Source organism: Periophthalmus magnuspinnatus, chromosome 17 (genome assembly GCF_009829125.3).
Source record: "Periophthalmus magnuspinnatus isolate fPerMag1 chromosome 17, fPerMag1.2.pri, whole genome shotgun sequence".
Taxonomy (NCBI): domain Eukaryota; kingdom Metazoa; phylum Chordata; class Actinopteri; order Gobiiformes; family Gobiidae; genus Periophthalmus; species Periophthalmus magnuspinnatus.
Window position 1 is genome coordinate 29,686,917 of NC_047142.1, and position 18,759 is coordinate 29,705,675.

General features: G+C 42.8%; 1 protein-coding gene across 1 annotated transcript in view; it reads right to left on the reverse strand.

The window, feature by feature from the left end:
- Window positions 1-18,759, reverse strand: part of cadm3 (cell adhesion molecule 3) — a 283,081-nt gene that overhangs the window by 167,512 nt on the left and 96,810 nt on the right. The window lies entirely within an intron of this gene.

The following is an 18,759-nucleotide window of genomic DNA, read 5'->3' on the forward strand; positions in this document are numbered from 1 at the left end:
ATTATAAAAGAATAATGGATCTTCTCACCTCCTCTCACTCCCCCCTCACTCTCACCTCCACCACTCACCTCCTCCTCTCACCTCCTGCTCTCACCTCCTTCTCTCCCCTCTTCCTCCTCCTCTCACCTCCTCTTCTCCCCTCCCTCCCCTCACCCCCTCCCTCCCCTCACCCCCTCCTCTCCCTTTCTCCCCTCCTCCTCTCACTCCCTCCTCCTCTCCCCTGCTCCTCCTCTCACCTCCTCCTCTCAGCCGTAGTATTTGTTTTGTTCTGCAGAGACATGGTCCAGGTTTGATTTATGTCCGTGTCTATATCTCCATGAGACATAAGGTCACGTGACTCTCTGACGCCGGGGCTGATGGGAAAAAAACAGCACTTGTGCACTTCAGAACCCACAGAGGAGTTCTGGCCCATTACACATACACATAATGTTATAGATGGAGAGGCGGTGTCATTCTACTGTCTGCTCGCACAAGGCCACACGACACAACGATATGTGCTTTTGTCACAACGCTTCACTGACTTCAATGCAAATATATGTGTTAGCTTATTTCAGGAAATGTAGTGGCATTTATAAACCTGAGGACTGAAAAAGTCTTCAGGTTCTGCTGTGGGCTTCACATTTCTGTACAGAGGCGACATTTTGAGGACTTATGACCATTCAAAAGTTCTAATATTGTGTTTCAATTGCTGACAATATTTCATAATTCTGATACCCTGGATACCTCTGGATCAGAAACCACATTTGAACTGTGAAAAAAATAAATACAAACTCATGAGCTCAGTGTGGACCTCCCCTTTAAACACAAACCCATGAGCTCAGTGCGGACCTCCCCTTTAAACACACAACTCATGAACTCAGTGTGGACCTCCCCTTTAAACACACAATCTCATGAACCTCAGTGAACTCTGATGATGAGAAATGTTTTCACCTCAATCTTGATTCAAATGTGAATAAAAACTCATCCCTCATCACTCTTTCTATTATTTTGACAAAGTGGTGCAAGTAACAGTCACAAATGTAGTAGTAGTAATAGTTGCAGTACTAAAACAAAGATAACAGTCGTGGCAGTAGTAGTATTAGTCGTAGTAGTAGCAGTTGTTGTAGCAGTAGCAAGAGTATAGAACAGTATTATAATGAATAAATAAAGCCATTTTGCCAGCTGCAGTTGTTACTAAAATAGTCCTCCTTTGTCAATATTGATGAGTGGGGAGGAAGGGGACGAGGGGGGCGGAGTGAGGGGACGAGGGGGGAGGAGGTGGCAGTATCATACATCCATCCACAGCCCAAACAACAGCGATTGACATAAAAAAATGAGTGAACATGTTTAAAAATACATATGTGCTGTAAACATGCTCCAGGCACAGAGTGGACAGAGTCTTTTCTGGGCAGATGTCCCTGCGCTGTGGCCCTCCCCTGGGACACGCTCCATCCATACATGTGCCCTCTGCCACAGCTGTGACCGCCAAAACACATGAGCACACGTATTTCACACAAGCTCCTGCTAGTAACTGTAGTAGTAGTAGTAGTACTGGCAGTAGTCATAGTAGTAGTACACGAGCATACACACTGCTCCAGCTGTGACCGTAAAAACACATGAGCACAAAAAAGCACAGCACTGGTTCAAGGACATAAGACGACAAAAGGGACATTGTAATTATGGACAGACAGGAACAACAGGAGCAAAGAAGAGGAGAGAGGAGCAAACAGGAGCAGACAGGAGCAAAGAGGAGCAAAGAAGAGGAGAGAGGAGCAAAGATGAACAGACAGGAGCAGACAGGAGCAAAGAGGAGCAAACAGCAGGAGCAGACAGGAGCAAACAGGAGTAGAGAGGAGCAAACAGAAGCAAAGAGGAGGAGACAGGAGCAAAAGGTGTCAATTGAACCTGACATCATTATTAGCATATTCCACCATGTTTCTGTACAAGCAAATTGTCCATAGGGTAGCATTAGCCAAAAGGTCTTTTTATTTATTTTTTTTCTTATCTTGTAGTGACCTGCAGGGTGACTACTCATAAATATGTTCATTGCTATGGAAATATGTTTAGCATTTACTGTCTTAAAATCGCTCTTAGTTAAACATGAGGCTAACTCCAAACTGTGAGGTGTGAGCACAATCTCCACCTCTATTCGCTTCAAAAAAGAACACTTTGAGTAGAAACTATAGACTGTATCCTCTTTTGCAGTGCTCCCTCTTCCCCCATCCTCCCTCTCCTCCCCCTGTCTCCCCCCACTCCTGCTGTGTACTCATCCATGTTGTGTGTAATGGCCTCCCTGTATGTGGCACCTCCCTGACCCTCTGCAGAGTTCCTTTCTGTGGCTCTGCTCCTGTCTGCTCCACGTTTGTGCGAGTGCTGTGCGTCTCATTATTTGGATCCTTTTGTCAGCGCTGATGGTCCTGGCCTTTTCAGAGCCCTCCTCCTGCCCCTCCTGCTGCCCCTGCTCCTGCCTGCTCTCCCCCTCTGGCTCTACTCTTCTGGCTTTGCTTCTTTGACTTTGGTCCTGTTGTCGCTGCTTTTGTCTGCTCCTGTCTGCTCCTCTGGCTCTGCTCCTCTGTGCCTGCTCCTGTTTCCTCCTCTGACTCTGCTCCTGTCTGCTCCTCTGGCTCTGCTCCTCTGTACCTGCTCCTATCTGCTCCTCTTGCTCTGCTCCTCTGGCTCTACTCCTGTCTGCTCCTCTGGCTCTACTCCTGTCTGCCCCTGTGACTCTACTCCTGTCTGCTCCTCTTGCTCTGCTCCTCTGACTCTACTCCTGTCTGCTCTTCTGGCTTTGCTCCTCTGTGCCTGCTCCTGTTTCCTCCTCTGACTCTGCTCCTGTCTGCTCCTCTGGCTCTGCTCCTCTGTACCTGCTCCTATCTGCTCCTCTTGCTCTGCTCCTCTGGCTCTACTCCTGTCTGCTCCTCTGGCTCTGCTCCTCTGACTCTACTCCTGTCTGCTCCTATGACTCTACTCCTGTCTACTCCTTGGGCTCTGCTCCTGTCTACTCCTTGGGCTCTGCTCCTGTCTGCTCCTCTGGCTCTGCTCCTCTGGCTCTGCTCCTGTCTGCTCCTGTTTGTCTTATGTCTGCTCCTGCCTGTTCCTGTCTCCTCCTGCCTGCTCCTTTCTGCTCATATCTGCTCCTGTCTCCTCCTGCCTGCTCCTGTCTCCTCCTGTCTCCTCTTGCCTGCTCCTGCCTGCTCTTGTCTGCTCCTTTCTGCTCCTGCCTGCTCCTGTCTCCTCTTGCCTGCTCTTGCCTGCTCCTGCCTGCTTCTGTCTCCTCCTGTCAGCTCCTGTCTGATACTTTCTGCTCCTGTCTGCTCCAGTCTGCTCCTGTCTGCTCCTGTCTCCTCCTGTTTCCTCCTGCCTGCTCCTGTCTGCTCCTGCCTGCTCCTGTCTGCTCCTGTCTGCTCCTGTCTCCTCCTGCCTGCTCCTGTCTCCTCCTGCCTGCTCCTGTCTACTCCTTTGTGCACATGTCTACTCCTGTCGCCTCTTCTCCTCATTATCTAGTTCCTTTTGTCAGTGCTGACGGCCTTGGCCTTTTCAGAGCCCTCCTCATCGCTCTGCACGGGGAGGCGAGCTGAGAGGAGGTGGGGGTCGGGGGTCAGATGTATATTGTGCAGATTTGCAATGCATTTATTTATTTCAATCAAGATATTGCACATTAGACTGGAGTTAAAGGGGCTGCACCCAATTTCTCAGCATGACTAGAGTGAAGCATTTAAAATAAAACTCAATCTTGGACTTTAAAAACATGGAGGAGTGATGTGAGAGTGTGTGGTTTGAAAGTATTTAAATAAGAACATGTTTATCTGTAAATATATGAGACAAAAAGGCCCTTTTCAGAGGATTCTGCACATAATCTTGGGGGTTCATGAACTTTGAGATGACCATATTTGCCCCCTTCACGTTGGGGGAGGGGCAGATGGGGCAGATGGGGCAATGTGGCGGGAGGATAATACATTTGTTTGTGCTAAAGCAACAGGAGGTATCTGAAACGGGGCTGTTATGTCCCTAATACACAGATATGTGCATAACTCCCTCTCCCCAGACAACTTCTCCCCCTGATTATGAGTCTGCACAATAACAGACAGGAAAGCAGACAGGAATACACTGAAATACTTGTTTGCAGTGTATTTAAAGCAGACATACCTCACTTGTGTCGCTGTAATCTATGACACCTGTGGATCATTATGTTTTCATTTGAACATTTTAAATTAAAATATTCATCTAAAACTCATTTTCACAGAGGGCCACATCAACAAAATGGATGCTCTCAAAGGGCTAGATGTAACTGTAAGATAAATGTAAGCAAATGTAACCAAATGTGATGTAAAATAAATGCAACTTATTTATTACTTATTCCAGTTACAAATATTGCATATGGATTTGCATAGATATGAAAAAAATGGTTGTGTAACTGTGTATCTCCTAATAAGCTGATATTTTAAGACCATCATACCTTCTAATTTACTTTGTCGCGGGCCACATAAAATGACGTGGCGGTCCACATTTTGCCCACGGGCCTTGAGTTTGACAAGTGTGATCTAAAACTAGAGACAGCCTGAACTCTCCTGCCTCGGTCGTTATTTGGTTTGGGCTCAATCGCTGCATAAAGCTTTATTTGAACACTTAAGTGCAACGAAGACATTCACAAAATGAGAGTACACAGGTGCATTATGGGTTAGCAGTAAAAACAGGGCTGTGGACGTCTAACAATCATTTCTAATTAGATTATAGATACTGTATTTTCCAGACTATATAGTCATAGTTTGTCTAAGAGTGCGACTTATACTCAGATACCCAGATATATATGTGGAATATAAGTCACATCTGAGTACTGTATATAATTTCAGATCTTCATACGGTCCCACTGACAACCTGACAACCACGTTTTTTTCTTCATTATCATGCATTTTTTGACTTATACTCCAGAGCGACTTACAGTCCAGAAAATATGGTAGTTAAATTATGCAAAGTTCTAAAAAGTAAAGACAGAAGTTATGTTAAAATTCATTTCAAATCATATATTTATGTGGAAAATGATCAAAATCAGCCCAAAAATATCGGTTGCTCTGGACTCTAAGCAATCAGTATCCGTATCAGCCATGAAAACCTCCATATTGATCTCCGCCTTTACAAAGCGCCACCTGCTGTCAGCTCTTACTATGGACAGCTGCACATCACACTTTTTTTACTTGTACCAAAATGAGGACTCGACGCTGTCAAATCCTACAAGCATCACCGATTAAAGAAAATAAAGGTACATCACAGCGGTCGTGTACCAGCGTCTTGAATACAGCAGATTAAAGATTACTCAAACATGAATCACTCCAAATACATCTTCAGAGGGTTAAATGAGAAGGAAACAGCTGTAACATGCTCTGAAAAGTCCATTTGCAGAATAAGTCTGATTTAAATGGTTGTAAAGTCCATAACTGAAGGAGACAGCAGTGTATTCTCAACTGATAAAATTACATTAGCTGCTTTCAAAATCTGTGAATTAACAAGAGGATGCAGCGCCGCTCTCACAGTCTAATACACAGACCGGGTAATATATTTCCAACTGATAAGATCGGGTTAGCGTACATACATTTGTGCATTAGCAAGATGGTTCTGATCAGTTTGCAGCTAACCGTACTGGTGAAATGGGTTTAACAAGAAAAATAGACAAGAATACATTAGAAGGAGATCAGGAGTTGAACCCACAACCTCCTCACTGCGGGGAGGAGGCAGGATGACCACTCTGCCACAGGAGCATTGACTGATGTCTCTTGATGAGGATGTTCATTTGACACTCGCTCTGAAAGAAACCACCTTTTTATTGAAATTGTTCACCCGCCGAAAATAATGATTCATTTTGTATAGAGGAGGAGGAGGAGAAGTAAAGACGAGTGGCACCAGAGATGACAACACAGAACGAGGGATGAGCTGTGAAGAGATGCCAAGGCTGTGTAGGAGAGAAGAGAGGAAAAGACTAATAGATTTTCAGAGAGGAGAAGATGGGATGATGAAAAGAGAGAGGAGAGAGAGGCGAGGGGAGAGAGAGAGGGGAGGGGAGAGAGAAAGAGAGAGAGGATAGAGAGAGACAGAAAGAAAGAGAGAAGAGGAGAGATCGGCGAGAGAGAGGAGAGGCGGGAGAGAGAAGAGGTGAGAGAGAGGAGAGAGAGGGGAGGGGAGAGGGGGGGGGAGGGGAGAGAGAAGAGGAGAGAGAGAAAGAGAGAGACAGAGAGAGAGACAGAGAAAGAGAGAAGAGGAGAAAGAGAAGAGGGGAGAGAGAGGAGAGGGGAGAGAGATAGGAGAGAGAAGAGGGGAAAGGGGGAGAAAGGGGGAGAGAGGAGAAGAGAGAGAGGAGCGAGAGAGAAGAGGAGAGAGGGGAGAGAGAACAAGAGAGGAGAGAGGAAGAGAGAGAAGAGGGGGGGGAGAGGAGAGAGAGGAGAGGGGAGAGAGAGAAGAGGAGAGAGAAGAGAGAGAAGAGGAGAGAGGGGAAAGGAAGAGGAGAGAGAGAGGAAGGAGAGAGAAGAGAGAGAGAAGAGAAGAGAGAGTGAGAAGGTAGAACGGACAGGAGGAGGAAATGACAGATTGAGAGGAGAGCGAGAGAGTGAGAGCAGGGCAGGGGCGGTGACATTAGATGAAGAAGAGGGGTGAGAGGATAAGGGGGAGACGTGAGAATGGGAGAGATAGGGATAGAGGAGGAGGATAAGCAGTGAGAGAAGTCTGAAAGGGGGTTTGAAGGGGGTTTGAAGGAGGGGGAGGAGACAGGGGGCAGAGGGGCGAGAGGGTGGAGGGTTTGAGGGGTGAGGAGGAGTGAGGACACAGCTGACAGACGTGCGCTTGGCTCCTGCAGGGGGACGATGATGGTCGTCCACAGGGTTCACTCTGAGGTAGAGGACATGTTCTAATGTCATGGGAGCTCGTAGCGCCGGTTTCAGACGACACAATCATCGTTACAACACACATTTTTGCTCTAACACAGCCGTGAGGTGTCGTCACTAATTGATACGTCGCAGCTGGTGTCATACACATTCCCTGGGGTGTGAAGCTAACTGTAAGCAATGCTCTGTCTTTTAAGCAATCTGACCATGAAGAACTGACTTAACATTTTAGTTTAGTTATTTTACATTACATTAAGGAACCACACCATCGTACACACACACACACACACACTTAAATCAAAATCTTAAAACTTTTTCGACAGTGTTTGCTAATGTGTGCATTGTGCTTAATATTCCACCATAGAGACACATGTAAAAACAAAAAACACCCCCAACGTGATATCACTGCAAAAGTATAAATAGATGATCAGTTTCAACATTTGTGCTTTTGCCTTATGGATATTTCATAGCAAAGTACAATGTGATCAATCAAACTGCGTCTCGCCTCCATCTGGGAGTATGACATCATCGCAGTCTAGGATCTGAAAAACACCAAAGCCTTGTGTTTCCTGCTCAGATAAAAATGAAAAAGCACTGGTTTAGAAAAAGGCGAGTTTGAAAAGATACACAAGTATAATTTAAGAACCAAATAAGAAAATGTGCGTATTTCCGACATTCACATTGACTGTTTGCATTGAGCACATAACCAGATGCTCGTTTGCTCTGTGACACCGCTAATCCTACAGAGGGCGCAGTTAAAGCATGTAACTTTACCTGTTATGAGATTAAATCAAATATAAACTTTTGATATTTGTGCATTTCCACCTCCTGTTACTAAAACCAATCGTCAGAATTGCACATTAAGAACACGGTGACGGAAACGCAACCAGTATGACACCTCTGAAGGCGGAACAGAGTGTTTTCAGTTTGGGAGAAGAACTCAGCCTAAATCTGCAGGGTTTGTGCGTTAAATATGTGTGAATGAAACAAAAAACACAACTCCAGGTCTGTTTTTGACGAGGAAATGACATTAGCACAGATTTAAGTATTTACTATGTAAGTAACAATTGAAGCAAGTTTTTAAAAGTTGCTCATGTTAAGTGATTCAATAGATTTCGTAGTTTTTCTAGCAGTTTTTGTGTGTTTGTGAATTTGTTTTGCTCAAAGTTTGGATGTGACTCAAATGCAATGCCTTTTCACCGCGTCCCAAACTGTAAACAAAAGTACTTTATACTTTTCAGTCCAGTTAAAAAATGTAGTGGAGTAGAAAGTACAGATACTGCTCTTGAATGTAGTGAAGTAAAAGTAAAAAGTACACACTGTAAAATGCACTTAAGTAAAGTACAGATACCTAAAAATATATACCGTCGTTTCTGGATTATAAGTGTCACTTTTTTCAGTTTGTCCGGGGGTGCGACTTACACTCAGATGCGACTTAAATGTGAAATTGTTAAAGTATATAATTTTACATCTTCTCAACTCAACATTATGGTAGTTTAAAAGACATCTGAGAAAGACTGAACAAAAATGCCCCATAAAATAAAATTGTATTCTGCTGAGTCTGATGTACCCGTATGACTCTTCTGAAATCCTACGTTTATTTTTTGTATTGTTGTTGCGTTTGTCTGTGTTAATACAGCATCACGAGTCTGGAATACCCTGAAGTTGATTGTAAAAAGAAGTGACTCTGTAGTGGTTCTTGAACAGCTCGCCTCCCGCTCTCTTCCCTCTCCACAGGAAGCCGGCGTGTCCGAAGTGTACCTATACGAGGATAATACGTCTAACCGAGCATCGCAATCAGATTATAGAGACACGAGATCTCCTAAAGAAGGATCAGGTCTCACTGTGGAGAGAATTAAGATCTAACTGCTCCTCAGACAGAAGGTGAGATCAAGAGGAGAGGAGCCGGAGGTTAGTCTATCAGTGAACTGGAAGTGCAATACAATCTTGTGTATTAAGCTTAAATGGTTTTACATAAGTGACGCGAGAGAGGGATCGCTGGGTTTCAGACTGCATAAAGAAATGGACTAAGTGAATGTGACCTCACCCGTAGCTTTCAGCTCCAGTCAAATGAAGTTCATCGAGGCTAGAGCAGTTATACGGGTCGATTTAGCACGACCTCAGCCTGATTCGGCTTGCTATTAATGTTCGTATATTAATTTACGGACACAATAGTAAAATAAAAACTCCAGGATCATGTAGAGCGGGTTAATATGTACATTTTAAGACCAAAATGACGAGGCTCACTGCAGCAGTTATGGAGAGACGGGTGACAGATTTTCAATAGAAAGTGAATTGGAGCCAGAGTTAATGGAGCCGCAAGCGCACCCACGATCTGCTTTTTATATACAGTGGTCCCCAGTTTATCAAGGGGTTTATGTTCTAAAAATAACCCACAATAGGCGAAATCCGCGAAGTATCAACTTTATTTTTTGTCATGATCCTGCATTTTCTGTCTCCCTGTGTGCTTTCCCCTCCCTCACCTGTTTGAGCCTGGAGCTGGGCGGAGTTCCTGGCTCCTCCCGCGCGCACCTGGAGCGCATCAGTGCAATTACTCCAACCTGCTGCGGAGTATAAGAGGAGCCAGGACTAGACACTCGGGGCGAGATCGTTGTCGTTCCTGCGTTTCTACACCCTGCTTGCTGGACCGTCCCTGCTCTGACCCTGCTCCGACCCTGCTCCGACCCTACTCCGACCCTGCTTCTACCCTGCTCCGACACTGCTTCTACCCTGCTTCTACCCTGCTTCCCAGCCCTGGTACTGTCTTGGCTTATCTCTGCAGTCCACGTTACTGGACCCTGGTTTGCACTCTGTCCCTGCCATGGTGCTACCCGCATCGTTGTCTCCGCTGCACTCTATGCTCCGCTCCTGGATCCTGGCCCGCACCTGGCTTCCTGCTCTCCACCAGATCAACCCTCGGTTCTGTATTTTGTGTCACAAACTGTAAATAAACACTGTAAATCTGCCCCGAGTCTGCACTCTTTGATCCGCTACACCCACCGTTACGACATTTTTACAATTATTCTATATGTTTTGCAGCTGTAAAACCCCTCACCACACACTTTATACACTTTTCTCACACAGGCATTAACATTTTCTCACATTTCACTCTTGTTTAAACTCTCTGAAAGGTCAAACCTTCGTAGGCGCCTTTGTCGGTGCAGAAAGTTTCATCAACATTGTGGGTTTTGTCGGGGAGAAAACTTGCAAACGCACAGCACTTCAGAGTCACACTGCGATCCAACATTTATGTAAATTTGTGAGCCTAATATTTTGTTTGGCGGATCACAGTTCGGAGACAATGGTCTACAGTGCCTTAGCCAATCAGGACGCAGAACACAATGCACGTTCATATGCTGTAAAAAAAAAATCGGCGAAACAGCGAGACCGCGAAAGGTGAACCACAATATAACGAGGGAACACTGTATATATATATATATATATATATATATATATATATATATATATATCTGTACTTTGCTCAAGTCTTTAAACTATTTTTGATTGAAACAAAAAAGCATCTCTATGGGATATACAAGTTTAATAGCATACTGTGGAAAGTTCCAGGCAAAACAGTAACTTCTCCATGGAAACAAGGAGGTGGCAGACCCCCTCACCAGAAAAGATACCTAGTCCAGCTTTAGTCTAGCAACACTTTTACAACCGACGTCCAAGCGCTCGCATTAAATCCCATTAGAGGACCATTGTTTGTTACATCATAATTATCGCCTCACTTTGGTGGCATTTTGGGCATTGTTCGGCATTTCTAAAGCACTTTGGCACCCCATCTCTTCTTGACAGTGCTAAGCCGCTTTGAAGGGAATGAAAAACAATTGGACAAGGACGTAGAGACAGGAGCTGGTTCTTAAAAGCCCAAAAACAAGAGAAAACAAAGGGACATTAGCGCGACAGTCGCCCACCCGTTAGCGATAATTGATATGAGAACAGAGGAAGCTAGCCGTATCCGCCATCTACAAAACGCACAGACAGATGAGATAAAGTAGAGACCCGGGAAAGGCTTGGCACAGCACCCATGGGTGTCTGCCAACGGGACACTTAAAGAAATGAGTAGTCAATTAGTACAAGTCTGAACTCTGGGACTGCGGCGCTGGGGGAGGGGCTAGTGCAGGTCTGTGGGGGACGGGTGCATTGATTACACTGCACTTTGAAATGTACAAAAGGTAAATTCACAAATGTTGAACCTGATCATTTATATTAGTGACCAGTGTTGGATCAAGTACTCAGTTTTAGTACTTTGACTAGATTACTCAAGTAAAAGTAAAAGTATCACATGAAAAAACTGACTTAAGTAAAACTATTTAAGTACCTGCTTAAAGGTCTTACATTAACTAAAATGTACTTTTGTGAACTTTCAGCCATGTTCTAATGCTGTTCCCTCCTCAAAAACAGACCTGGAGTTGTGTTTTGTTTCATTCACACGTTTTTAGTAACACTTTATTATTAGTCTGTTACATCTCCAAACCTCAAAATGCTCTGTTCCACCTTGTGATGTCATGAAGTTTTCAAGTTACTTTTAGCTCTCTGGAGATTGGCAATGACAGGTTTGAAATTATCCAAATGATTCTAGTGAAGGTGTATGGAGTTTAAAAACACAGTGGAGCACTTCCTGTATTACATGATGACATCACAATGTGGAACAGACTGTTTTCTGTTTGAGAGAATTCAGCCTAAATATGGAGGGTTTGTGTGTTAAACATGTGTGAATGAGGAAACAACATTAGAACAGATCAGAAAACAGTGTAATATGGGCCATTTATTTAAAAATAAGGGCAAAAAGTAAAAGTATTTTTAGATTTTTAGAACAAGTTGTGATTTTGACTTTAAATAAGTAGCAAATTTTAAGTGATTATATTACATATATGTGAAATTATTAAAATATATAATTTCACATCTTCATTATTGTCACAGTGGTACACTCTAGACTTGTGTAACAGTATGACAGACACACGGAAGCGGTGCATTTACCTCCAGAGCAGGTGGAGTTGTTCGACACCGAGGATGAAGAATTCAGTGGATTGAGTGATTTGTAGTGAGATCCAGATTAAACTTGTTGCTTGTATTTTATTCTTTATTTATCTGATTAACTGTTAATATCTTACATTAACAAAGCAGACACATGTTCAGTTCTGTCTATGCTTCATGTAGCTGAATAAATATAAATGTGTTATGTTAGCGTGATGTACTGATATTCAGCCTGTTGTTCTTTATTTTATTCTTATTATTATAACTTGCCTTTAAAGATAAAATGTCTTTTCTTGGTCTCAGATATTGTAAAATAAATCCCCCTCAAAAATGTGACTTATAGTCCAATGCAATTTTTTTTTCTTCATCATTATGCATTTTTGCCTGATGCGACTTATACTCCAGAGCGACATATAAGCCACACCAGAGTATAATTATTTCATGTATAGGAAAATACAGTATGTATTTGTATTATGTATTATGAATACGTATTGTATTATGAAATACTTTTACTCTACTTCTCTACTTCTCTACTCTACTTCTTCTAATTATACTCTTCTTCTAATTCTTCTTCTTCTTCTTCTTCTTCTTCTTCTTCTTCTTCTTCTTCTTCTTCTCTGTCCTAATTGTGTAACATCCCCATAACACACACATACACAGAGTAAGTAAAGTTGTTGTTTGTGGTGAGCGTCTTTGAATCCCTCGTTCCCATTCCCATTACAATTATAAGCTCATATTTGTTCCCCTGCAGTGTGATCCTGACAGTGTAAACAAACATAAATCTTCCATAGCGTTTGTGTGAGCCTGTGATATTAACGAGGCGAGCAGTAAAATGCGTTTTGGCTCGGGCAGTGTTAGCTTTTGGCACGGCGCCCTCTATGTTTATAACCACAGAATATGCTAGCATCCGGCCACAGTCACAGCAGCGCACAGCCATGCTAAGTCCAGACCCTAAATGCTAATTACAGCAGTAAATCGCCGAGCTAAAGGATGTCCACGCTCACATACAGAGGGGGATCAGGAGGGTGGGACCGCAAGAATCATTGCTATCGAAATAGCAATTAGCAAAGCGCAGCTAAATTAGCGCATTAAACAAAGTATGAGCATTTCCTCCACAAACAACAAACTCTGCTGTCTTATTATGCATAAAAAACAGCTAACCCTGGAATTTAGACTTGTACAAACATGTTCTGAAATGTCCCTGTGTGTCAGATGCCCTCCCTGTGTCTCCATGAGGTCTTATTCTTTCTACTCCCCTACATTTTTGAACAAGACTGATAATTCATAACTTGAGCAAATCAAAAATATACAAATAAAAACAGATTTAAAAAAAAGAAGCAACTGATTCAAATGTTTCTGTTCGACAAAATTCAACACAAATCTTCATCAAAATCACTACATCTGATGCCCTAAAACACATCTGTCAAACTGAAGGCCAAATGTGGCCCTCCACATCATTTTATGTGGCCCTCGACAGGGTAAATTAAAAGGTATGATGGTCTTAACATGTCATTTTATCAAGAGTTATGTTGTTACACAGCCATATATTTACATCTATGCAAATTAATATGCAATATTTGAAACTTGAATAAGTAATAAATACAGAAACAGTTAATTAACAAGTTAAAAAAGTAGTTACATCTATTTTACATCTGGCCCTTTGAGGACAGCCATTTTGCTGATGTGGCCCTTGGTGAAAATGTGTTTGACACCTCTGCCCTAAAAGATTTCAAAATATGTGCAAAATACTTTTACTTTTTACTCTTTAAGTACATTTTTAAACGGGTACTTTAATACTTTTCCTCAAGCAGATTTTTTCATTTGATACGTTTGCTTTTAGGGATAGGGTGAGGAGCTCGGTCACACGGGAGGAGCTCGGAGTAGAGCCGCTGCTCCTACACGTTGAGAGGAACCAGTTGAGGTGGCTCGGGCATCTGCTCAGGATGCCTCCTGGACGCCTCCCTAGGGAGGTGTTCTGGGCATGTCCCACCGGGAGGAGGCCCCGGGGAAGACCCAGGACACGCTGGAGGGACTATGTCTCTCGGCTGGCCTGGGAACGCCTTGGGGTCCCACCGGAGGAGCTGGAGGACGTGTCCGGGGTGAGGGAAGTCTGGGAGTCCCTGCTTAGACTGCTGCCCCCGCGACCCAGTCCCGGATAAGCGGAAGAAAATGGATGGATGGATGGACGTTTGCTTTTACTTGAGTATTTTTTTTTGCTCCAGTATCTGTACTTTTACTTAAATAACAATATTGAGTACTTCTTCCACCAATGACCATAAAAACATGAACCGCCATCTCATATCAGCTCACATATTGAGAAACAGTGCCGGGACCAATTTCATAAGCAAAGCACTTTTTTATCTATGAACAAAACAACACTAGATGCCTCTAATATTGTAAGTAGGTTCCAAACTCCTCAGAGCATAACCACAAAACCACATACTGAACATAACAGCAGCTGTAAAACAATGATTGCCTCATTAAATCATAATTAAAGACAGAAGTTACACAACCCAGCGCTCTCTACTCAGCTCTTACTAATATACTGGTGTGTTATTTTTCCAGACTTTTGCAGAGTGCCTGAACGCCTCTGGAGCTGACCACAGTGGCACTGAGCTGTTTGCTGTTTTGCTGTGCTGGGGTGAGTCCCGGAAGAGCACAGGTCAGCGCTCCACTCCAGTTTGATTTTTTATTTCATTTTTTGGGGTCAGTAAATGCATCGCGGTCCCTGCTGTAACATGGCTGAGAGGAGCTTAAACAGCTTCACCGCCAGTAGGAAAAACAAGTATTTTTAACTCGTCAAAGCGGCCTGGAATTTTCAAACTTTTCCAGATTTTTTTTTTTTTTGGGGGGGGGGATTTTAAAGTTTTGCCTTTGCTTTAATTGACTGAAAATATAAATAAACTTGATGCCCACTGCTTAAAGAGAGGGTATTTTACTTCTTTAGGGTATTAAAGAGGGGGTATTTTACTTCTATGGGGTATTAAAGAGGGGGTATTTTACTTCTATGGGGTATTAAAGAGGGGTATGTTACTTCTATGGGGTATTAAAGAGGGGCATTTTACTTCTATGGGGTATTAAAGAGGGGTATTTTACTTCTATGGGGTATTAAAGAGGGGCTATTGTACTTCTATGGGGTATTAAAGAGGGGTATTTTACTTCTATGGGGTATTAAAGAGGGGTATTTTACTTCTATGGGGTATTAAATGTAACACATAACATATTTAGTTCACCGTGTTTCCTTTTATTGTTTTGAAAATGCTATATTCACTGAAAACAACATATTAACATGTCTCCCTCCCTTTGCTCTCTGTGCTAAGTCACTCCCCCTTCAGAGCGCTATCACAACACACCAGCTGCATCCCACTAATGAATCTACTGCACATCACATCAGGTTTGTCAAGTTGCTGTGTACAGTTTTGTATATTTATTGAGAATGGTCGTGTGGAGCTTGAGTGACGTAGGCGTGTGGGCGGAGCCTTGTACAGACTCGTACTGCTAACCATAACGAAGGTTCGAACAGGGCCTGGGAAAGATCACTCGATTACTCAAACATGCATGGATTACATATAAGTACTATAAGGACATGATAGTGCAATCAGATACAGTACTGCACTTATGTTCACAATGACACTAGTGTGATGAGAACAGTCACTCCACACAGATGAGAGGGGGTTCTTATAGGGGAGGGGTCATAAGAGAGGAGGGGTCATAAGAGAGGAGGGGTCATATGGAGAAGGGGTCATATGAGAGGGGTATTATATGATTGGGGGGGGGGGGTCATATGGAGGAGAGGGGACCGTGGGCCGCTCCGGGGGCACAGTCAGAGGTGACCATCGCATGGTATGTTCTAAATTAAATCATTTGGAACAAAAGAAGACCGTCTCCTAGCAACAGGGTAACCGGAGCAACGGCGACAGTGACCCCGAGCTTGACCCCTGAAATGGAGCGGTCTGCCACGTTTCCCAAGGCCTGTGTGAGAACTGAGGTTTTACAGGTGAAGGAAAAAATGTGTCCATGTCATAACAGAAAAGATATATGAAGGTTTAATCCAGGTTGGTCCTGGTTTAGACCTGGTTTAGTCCTGGTTTAGACCTGGTTTAGTCCTGGTTTAGACCTGATTTAGTCCTGGTTTAAGATTGAGTAGTCTTGTTTATTCATAGTTTAGGCCTTACTAATAGGATTTCAGTCCGGGTTTGGTCAAACTTGTTCTAGACTGACACTTTTAGAGCCACTGATCCTGTAGTCCTTGTTTAGACCTGGTTTAGTCCTGGTTTAGACCTAATTTAGTCCTGGTTCAGACCTGGTTTAGACCTGGGTTAATCCTGTTTCGTGGCCTGGTTTCATGTTGCTTTGGTGTACGTGTCTGGATTAGCTGACAAATGTTGAGTAGGTGTAAGAAAACAAATGAGTATTAGAAAGTCAACACAAAGAAGGAAGGCTGTACTGGGGTGACTTTTAGCAGTTTCCCATCCTGGTTTAGTCCTAGTTTAGTCCTGGTTTAGTCCTGGTTTAATCTTTGTTTAGTCCTGGTTTAGTCCTGGTTTAATCTTTGTTTAGTTCTGGTTTAATTCAACTTTAGTCCTGGTTTATGCATGCAGTAATAAACGGGATTTGACAAGTGAAATGCTCCGACTTTGATTAATCGACTTAAAAACAGCACAGGAGACCGCTGGAATTTTACCCCTGACTTCACAAAATTGGCAGTTTTAAAATTGCATGTTTTTATGAGGTTTAGAGGGAGCAGAGTTCCTAAACAAGGATTCATCAAACGCGTGTGAATAAAGCAAACTACAACTCCAGGTACGTGTTTGATGAGGGTCCAACTTCCTCTCCTCCCTCCTCTCTCCCCTCTCTTCATCTCCTACTTCACTTACCCCCTCCCTCTCTCTTCTTCCCCTCCTCTCCTCTACCTCGTCTCCTAACCTCTTCCTCTCCTCTTCCTTCACCCATCTCCTCACACTTTTTTGACAGCTGTACCTAAGCTGTGGGCGCAGGATGGGACCGAAGTTGCAGACGATGCACACTTAGCGATGATGGACGATTGGGGCGGTGTGCAGTGAAGGCAGTGAGTGCACACGGCCCTTTTAGACCCATTACACCCCAGATGTCCATCCGAGCGCCGCGTCTCCTCTGTCACCTGTTTAAAAGGGCTGGGGAACGCCACTACTTCCACTGAAAAAGCAATTCAAGGAGTTTCAGAGAGTAGTGTTTGATAGCGTACCTCTCTCCAACTGGACGTGCTCATGTTTCAGAAGGTGAGGTCATAGTTTCAGATGGAGGGCGGGGCTTATATAACTCTATGGGAGATTCATTGTTTTTAAAAGAAATCTCCAAACTTATGATGATGATTTTTAGTTCTTAATTCTGAATAACATTGAAAACAAGCAAAAAGAAAAAAAAATAAATGCAAGATATATAGTAGAAATACATAAAATTGATCAGAAATGTTCATCAAGGTTCATATTTTGAATACATTGTCATAAACGTAAAGTCAAGATAAATATTTTGAAACTTGGACAGATATAAAGTACTTTGTTCTTGCTATAAATCCATACCTAAGAGTCTGAAAACAGGAGTTGGTGATCTCCAGCAGAACCTCAGTGATGGGGCGATAAGACCATCACTTGTGACAGCGGCGCTAATTAGCCACAACTTCATTTAGCGCTCGCGTAAACAACGAGTCACCTCAGGAAGGTTCAATGTGTCCAGAGAATTCCTCTCAGACACAAACATATGTATTCAAACAGAAAAAAAAACATGATAGACAAGAGGTCAAGTTTTCTGGAGGACCTACTTTGTCTGGAATGTCCCACCGTATAGCATTAAACATATTGATTTTTAATTTACACAATTACAGAGCTTCTTTACGGCCTCACCTCAGGAGAGTTCAACATCTCGACAAGAAGTTTGCAGAAGGAAGCCATTTTTCTGACAGTTTAGACACAGATTTAATGAAATAAAGTTGTCATTTATGCTTAGTTGTCAAACACATTTGGGTATTTTTTTTTTTTACCTTATACTGTTTGTGTTTAAAGGAAATAAAGGATATTTTCAGTCTCTGGTATTGGTTGATATCGGGGATCGGTAGATACTTGAAGCCAAAGTATCGACATCAGTATTAGAGCAGAAAAAGCTGGTTCAGTGCATCTCATAAACCTTATACATAAATGGACATAGCTAACAACTAGGAGGTGAGCATGGCTCGACTCTGGCTCTAGTTCATTTTTATTGAAAAACTCCTCTCTCTGCAAATGCTGCTGTCAGATGCATCATCCTGGTCTTAATGTTGTATTAACCCGCTCTACATGATCCTGTTTTTGTTTTTTTTATTTCACTATTGCGTCTGTAAATCACTACTTTACAACTTGAACATGATCAAAGTCCATCTGGCCACTTTCTAACATGTGATCGCAGTGTCACAAATGCTCCTCGGAAACTTCCCCAAAATCACTAAATCTAAAATAAACCTCATCTTGTTTGTCAGATTATCGTCACTGAACAGACTGCATGCTGGGAGGATTTTTGAAAATACTTTTGTGTCCTGCTATTAGGGCTCAACTATTTAATACAAAAAATATTGAATTATGATTATTATTTTTTTCTTTTTTTTTTTTTTCTGACAAATACTGAGATTAGATTTGTGATTATTTTTATTTTAAAATGAAGGTTTGTTTTCAAATTTTGCATTTTAAAAACATCACGGAGCATTAATAAGAAGTTTTAGCCCAGTTTATCTCTGTTCTAGTCTTGGTTCAGTCCTGGTTTAATGCTGGTTTAGTCCTTATTTTAAATGTGCACTGATGTCTCCATGGATATATTAAAGCTGCACCATGAATGTTCCATAGTAAGGCATTAAAGTTGTTACAGATCTTTATTGCTAAAAAAAAAAAAAAAAACATTAGAAAACTGTGGTGTCCAATGGGAG